Source organism: Rutidosis leptorrhynchoides, chromosome 3 (genome assembly GCF_046630445.1).
Source record: "Rutidosis leptorrhynchoides isolate AG116_Rl617_1_P2 chromosome 3, CSIRO_AGI_Rlap_v1, whole genome shotgun sequence".
NCBI classification, from domain to species: domain Eukaryota; kingdom Viridiplantae; phylum Streptophyta; class Magnoliopsida; order Asterales; family Asteraceae; genus Rutidosis; species Rutidosis leptorrhynchoides.
The window spans coordinates 47,680,700-47,687,879 of record NC_092335.1 but is presented as its reverse complement, the minus strand read 5'-3'; the positions used below and the strand labels follow the sequence as shown (position 1 = coordinate 47,687,879).

Here is a 7,180-nt window from a genome sequence, read left to right as displayed (position 1 = left end):
TGAAATCAAAGGACAAATCCTACACATGGTAACTAATCAATGCCAATTTAGTGGTGCGCCGAGGAAGATCCAAACGAACATCTTCGTACCTTTAATAGGATTTGTACTATATTCAAGATCAGAGAAGTTGAGGATGAACAGATCTATCTCATGTTATTTACCTGGACTTTAAAGGGAGAAGCCAAAGATTGGTTAGAATCGTTACCTGAAGGGGCGATTGATACATGGGATGTTTTAGTTGAAAATTTTCTTAAACAATTCTTTCCGGCATCTAAAGCTGTGAGACTTCAAGGAGAAATAGTTACGTTCACACAAAAGCCAAATGAAACATTATATGAGGCATGGACAAGATTTGGAAAATTGTTGAGAGGATGTCCTCAACATGGTTTAGACACTTATCAAATAGTACAAATATTCTATCAAGGATGCGATATTACTACACGAAAAGACATCGACATAGCAGCTGGTGGTTCCATTATGAAGAAAACTGCAACTGAAACTTACAAAATTATTGATAACACTGCTTCCCACTCACATGAGTGTCATCAAGAAAAAGATATCGTTAGATCATCTAAAGCAGCTAGAGCCGATTCTAGCCATGACTTTGATTCCATTTCTGCAAAGTTAGATGCTTTCGAGAGACGAATGGAAAATATGACTAAAGATATTCACGCAATACGAATTAGTTGTGAGCAGTGTGGAGGACCACATTTGACAAAAGATTGTCTCAGTATTGAACAAACAATGGAACAAAGAGAGAATGTTTCATACATGAACCAAAGGCCTGGAAATAATTATCAAAGTAATTATCAACCGCCAAGACCAAACTACAATCAAAACCAGAATTATAACCGAAATGTTCAATACAACAATCAACAAGGTCCTAGCAATCAGCAAGTATCCAATAATACTTACAATCAGCAAAGACCTATTTTTCAAAATAAACCACCACAAACCGATGATAAAAAACCAAATTTAGAAGACATGATGTCGAAGCTAGTTGAATCTCAAACTCAATTTTTCACATCTCAGAAACAAACTAATGAACAAAATGCTCAAGCATTTAGAAATCTACAAGCTTCTATTCAAAATCTGGAACAAGAAGTAAGCAACCTAGTGATGTGCGTAGAGGTGTATACGAAATAGTTATATATTTATTATGAAAAACTATTAAATACGATACAATTTTACACAAGTTATTTATTTATTTATAGAGTGAATATACCTAAACCTTGCTACAACACTTATAGGCAGTGTACCTAATCGTACAGTAGTGTAGTTTTTAGTAAGTCTGGTTCGTCCACAGGGAACTCGCCAAGTTTAACGCTATATTTTTAAAAACTATATATAAATATAAATATAAGTAGTATTATTATTATAAAAGGGGGTTTTTACCGTTTAATGACTGGTTTGTCGATTTTAAAACTTTAGTCGCAGTTAAAACCTAATGTAAAATATTAAAAATAAATATAACTTAATTTTAAGCGTAAAGTAAATAAAGATAATGAAATTGCAATAAAAGTGCGATAAAATAAAATTGCGATAATTAAAAAGTACAATAATTAAAAGTGCAATTAAATAAAATGACAATAAATAAAATTGCGATAATTAAAAGTGCAATTAAATATGAAATATATAAATTATGCTTATTTAAACTTCCGTAATCATGATGTTTAACGTGTTGATTTTAGTTTATTACTATGGGTTAATTGTACTTTGTCCTGGATTATTCAATATGTCCATCTGGTTTTTGTCCATAAAAGTCCATCAGTCATAAATATAAAGTGCGAGTGTCCTCATCAAATTATCCTTATATCTGAAGTCAAATATTCCAACTAATTGGGGACTTAAACTATAATTACACCAAGTGTCCTTGTATATAATTCACCCCTGTTTTAATAAGTCCATTAACTATTAATTCATTCTCGTGTCCGGTTAAATGAACGATTATTAGTACTTATAAATATCCCGCCCATCGTGTCCGATCGAGTGTATATGGTTATTTATAGGTACGTCCAATTGTAAATCTTTATATTAAATTAACAAACTATCATTTAATTAAACAAATATAAAGCCCATTAATAGCCCATAGTCTAATTTCCACAAGTGTCGTTCTTTTGTCCAAACCCCAATTATGGTACAAAGCCCAATTACCCCGTCTTTAATATTTAGCCCAACATCATGATTACTTCAATTTAAATAAGCATAATAATAACTTAGCTACTAGACATTAATTTAAAAAGGTTGAACATAACTTACAATGATTAAAAATAGCGTAGCGTTACACGGATAGAATTTCAACTTACACCCTTACAACATTCGCTAACATACCCTTATTATTAGAAATTAAAATTAAAATTATAATATATATATATATATATATATATATATATATATATATATATATATATATATATATATTATACGAGTGAATGAAGAAGAAAAAGATGTGTAAAATTCGTGCAGAATTCGATGGCTTTTACAGGCCCACATTGTACTGTAGTGTTCCGCGAGTGCGGTGGTATCCTTCACAAAAGTACCGCGAGTGCGGATGTCTGGAAACCAGCTCACATATTAGATCCAAAACGTGGGCTGCGTAAAATTATATTATATAATAATATATATAATTAATTATATATTATATTTTATTCTTATGCATAGTTGCCTTGTAATTTTTGGTCCGTTGCGTCGCACACTGAAAGTTGGTTCATGTCTCGATTCTGGATTTTCGAACGTCCTTGCGTACTATTTAATATCTTGTACTTTGCGTTTTGCATCTTGTACTCTTGTATTTTTGAGACGTTTCTCATCAATAATTTGAACCACTTTGATTGTACTTTGTACTTTTTAGCTTTTTGGTCGTTTGCGTCTTCAAATCGTCGAATCTGTCTTTTGTCTTCACCATTTATTACATACATGAATATCACTTGTAAATAGAACAATTGCAACTAAAAGCTTGTCTTTCTTGAGGGATAATGCTATGAAATATATGTTCGTTTTTAGCATTATCAAATATTCCCACACTTGAGCGTTGCTTGTCCTCAAGCAATATAGTCTTGAAATACAAATACTAGAATCACTTCTTTATTCTTCACACTTTGTACATCAGTGATTTCTATACGGTGGTATAAACAATGATAGTAACGTTGTGGTTTACAGTCCCACATGACTATGAAAATTTAGATCCTTAAGGAAATTGGATCTTTTATGAAAACATTTGATCTTTTGAAAATACAATCTAGCTTTTACCCTAGATAAGTTTTTCGAAATAACCCTTCACCGGTGTTTGCAAATTATTTTTGTGGGTTTGGTGGGTTTCAAATTTGAAAATTTTAGCTCAAAACTTGCGGTTTTGTGTCACCCACTTGTTAACCTTGTATTAGAAAAGCAATACGTCCAGTATACTTGCTCCGTATATTACTTTTCGGTAAACTACCGTCCGATTGTAAAGGAAAGCGTTGAACAAGCAACTGTTAAGGCAATGTCCCATGACATGCTTTTAATTATGGTCTATAACGTGTCGGATGCAATTACTATCCTTTGTAGGAGCAATAGTAAAGCTCACCCTATAGTTTTTCGGTCTGGCACAAGGTCCTGTCTTTGACTATGCTATGCAACCACCGTTCTTACGGTTGACACCCGATTTGGTTCAGGTGACCTAATGAATTCCAGGTAAATTTCTAGGATTTTACGTTCAATGGTAATGAACGCATTAAAAATGGGTTTTCAGAAAACAAATCGGTTTGTAATTTTAATCAAAATATTTTCTCGTTCAAGCTCGAGTTTAGATATCATCGAATTTCATGAGTTTGCAATTCTCAATCTTTAAGGTCAATCTCAAGGATTGAGTAATATCAGGCTTAAAAGCTGATTTTTAATCTTTAAGGAGATTATCCTTTCTGGGGGTCTGATTCATTAGTCTTATCAAGCTAATTTGCACGGCGCCCTCCCCATTTTATGAGACAGATCCTCTCATGGTTAGGATAAGTCTGACCACTCGGTGACCCTGTTTGATGCCGAGGTCCGTGGATTTTCAGCTGATTTTCGAGAAAACTTTTTAAGGTTTTTCGTAAACTCTACAACTGGTCTGGACGACAACTTCCTGACCTAAATCAAGAAGCGCGTTTCTTTTTTGGAAGACTTTACTTCCTTTTAATGATGGAATTGATTCATCGTGTAAATCCATCTATTCTTTCAAAGGTATTCCAATAAATCGGGTAAAACGGATTAGTTTAGTACAAAACAAAAGTATCTTTAATTATTTGTACAAAAATATGTGACATATGTTCTAAATAACTTGGTAAATTTTCCCACACTTGGCTTTTATTTTTCTTTCTTTGCCTTTTTATTCTCCTCTATTCCATTCTTAAATGAATTCTAACATTTTGGGTTGTTTCTCAATTTATGTCCTTTCCAAGGTAACAATAATTTCAGTGTTAACACCTAGTTTTATCGTTCATAAATATGTATAAACATGATTTTGAATTCATTTAATTGAAAATTTTGAAAAATTTTACTAGAATTGGGTAGTCAGTATATAAGACTAGGGTTGTTCTTTATTATCAGAGAGCACTATATTCTAATACAACTACTGCGTTACTAGTATTTCTAATGGTAACCAAGTGTATAAGTCTAAAAATTTTAAAAATCCGAAAGAATTTAACCCCTTCCCACACTTAAGATCTTGCAATGCCCTCATTTGCAATTTGCAAGAAATCAGTACAATTTAAATTATTGAGGGTCATTAGCGTAGAAAAATGATTAAATTTTACCAAAGTTTCCAAACATATTGGCGTTTGTTTTTTTTTTTTTTTTTTTTTTTTTTGGCATACTTTAGATCAATAAGATTAAAAATAACGATAATAAAATTTCTCGTCCCGCCCTCGGGTAAAGCAATTTCGGTTCAATGACCTAGTCTTCAACTCACGACGAATTTTAAAAATCATATTTTTATCTTAGTGAAATAAAGTATATATTTGTTTTTAAATTCACACCAAACTTAAATTTAAAATGCATAAAATTAAAAATTCATTTAAATATAATTAATATTTTTAATTTTACAAACTTATATTAAAAATAGTAGTTTAAAATATTTACAAACTTAAATATATCAATTTTAAAAAGTTTACAATAATAATTTAATATTAATTTTAAAAATAAAGTAAAAATTAAAATTAAAAATCTTTTTGGTCTTTTTATCCCACTTTAATCAATCAAATATTATCAAAAATATACGCCCCTCTTTTCGGTAAAGTAATTTCGGTTCCATAACCTAGTTTTACTCCTGACGAATTTCTGAAATATTTTGGGTTTATTGATTAAAGATATTTATACCTTAAGAATAAACGGTAAATTTCGCAGTGATGTAATAAATTTTTGTATGATATCAATAATTTCGGTTACGCATACCTAATTTTATTGAATACCAATTTAATACTTTATAGCGAACGAATTAGCGTTTATTATCAAAAGGTTAAAAATAATAAAAATAAAAATAAAAACTGTACATACTTACCTATGAGAAAGAATTCTCAGAGACCTGCTTTAGCCGACTCATAGGAGAGTCGTGTGATTTGGTTTTCCATAGCTACGTAAGCATAACCTCGAATCTTCAATATCTTTTCTTCTAAACATATAAACGGTCCTTCTCTGCATAGAGTAAAAAATTCGGTATTTGAATATGTTTGATTATTTGAACATTTACCTTCGTGTGACCATTTTCCGCATTTGTAACATCTTTCAAGGTGTCGTGCTCTTCTTTTTGTTGCGGATTTTGATTTGCCTTTACCAAAGTGTGTCTTATGATGATCTTTTCTGAGTTCTTTCCTTACTTCGTCACATCTGCTTCTTATTACTGACACCAGGTCACTCGGGAGTGTGTCATTATTACGTTTAGTAATCAAAGCGTGTAGCATTAGACCATGGTTCAGATCAAAGGAATTCTTCATCTCGTAAAACCTAAAAAATAAAAAATTCAGAATGGGGGGAGAAGACTAGTTCTTTAGGGTCTGCTAGGGAAAGACCATTCGGATTCCATTCTCGGAAACTACACGAAAACAGAATATCTTTCTCTAACAGAAATACACATTACCCTAAAAAGATTCGAACATTCCCCTACTTAGTTAGCTGTGGTGTCGAAATTGTGATTAACTTCATCTTCAACTTCCATTGGACTATCTATGTAATGTTTAACTCTGTGATCATTAACTTTAAATTCAATCCCATTTGAATTTATTAACTCTACTGTTCCGTACGGGAAAACTCTTTTGACTATGAATGGTCCAGACCATCTTGATTTCAATTTTCCAGGAAATAGCTTGAATCGTGAATTGAAAATAAGAACTCTGTCTCCTTCTTTAAATTCTTTTGAACTTCTGATTCTTTTATCATGCCATTTCTTCGTTCTTTCCTTATAGATTAAGGAATTTTCATATGCCTCAAGTCTTAATTCTTCTAATTCGTTTAGTTGACTTAATCGTAGACGTCCAGCTTCATGTAAATCAAGATTACATGTCTTCAAAGCCCAAAATGCTTTGTGTTCAATTTCTACTGGAAGGTGACATGTGATAATGCTAAAAACGAACATATATTTCATAGCATTATTCCTCAAGAAAGACAAGCTTTTAGTTGCAATTGTTCTATTTACAAGTGATATTCGTTTAAATAATAAAAGGTGAAGACAAAAGACAGATTCGACGAATTGAAGACGCAAACGACCAAAAAGCTCAAAAGTACAAAAGACAATAAAAAAGGTTCCAATTATTGATAAGAAACGTCTCGAAATTACAAGAGTACAAGATTCAAAACGCAAAGTACAAAATATAAAATTGTACGCAAGGACGTTCGAAAATCCGGAACCGGGACCAGAGTCAACTCTTAACGCTCGACGCAACGGACTAAAAATTACAAGTTAACTATGTATATAAATATAATATAATATATAATTAATTATATTAATTATATATATATTATATTTATATATAAAAAACCGTCGGCAGAGAAAGACTCCAAGGGTGTGAGCTGTAAATACATTCTCCGCGACTCGCGGAGTTTGAAGAGGTTTTTACCGCGAGTCGCGGAGCCCCAAAAATCGACTCTGGCTATAAAGCAAACCGAATTCTGATCATTTTTCATATTCTATTTCTCTCTTCTCTCATATATACGTAAAATATATATATAT

The 7,180-nt window shown here is 31.7% G+C and overlaps 1 non-coding gene across 1 annotated transcript; it reads right to left on the bottom strand.

The window, feature by feature from the left end:
- Positions 1-282: 282 nt before the first annotated feature.
- On the bottom strand, positions 283-389 carry LOC139903113 (small nucleolar RNA R71). The gene has a single exon (XR_011777957.1). It is a non-coding gene; the product is annotated as a small nucleolar RNA R71 (small nucleolar RNA).
- Positions 390-7,180: the final 6,791 nt, after the last annotated feature.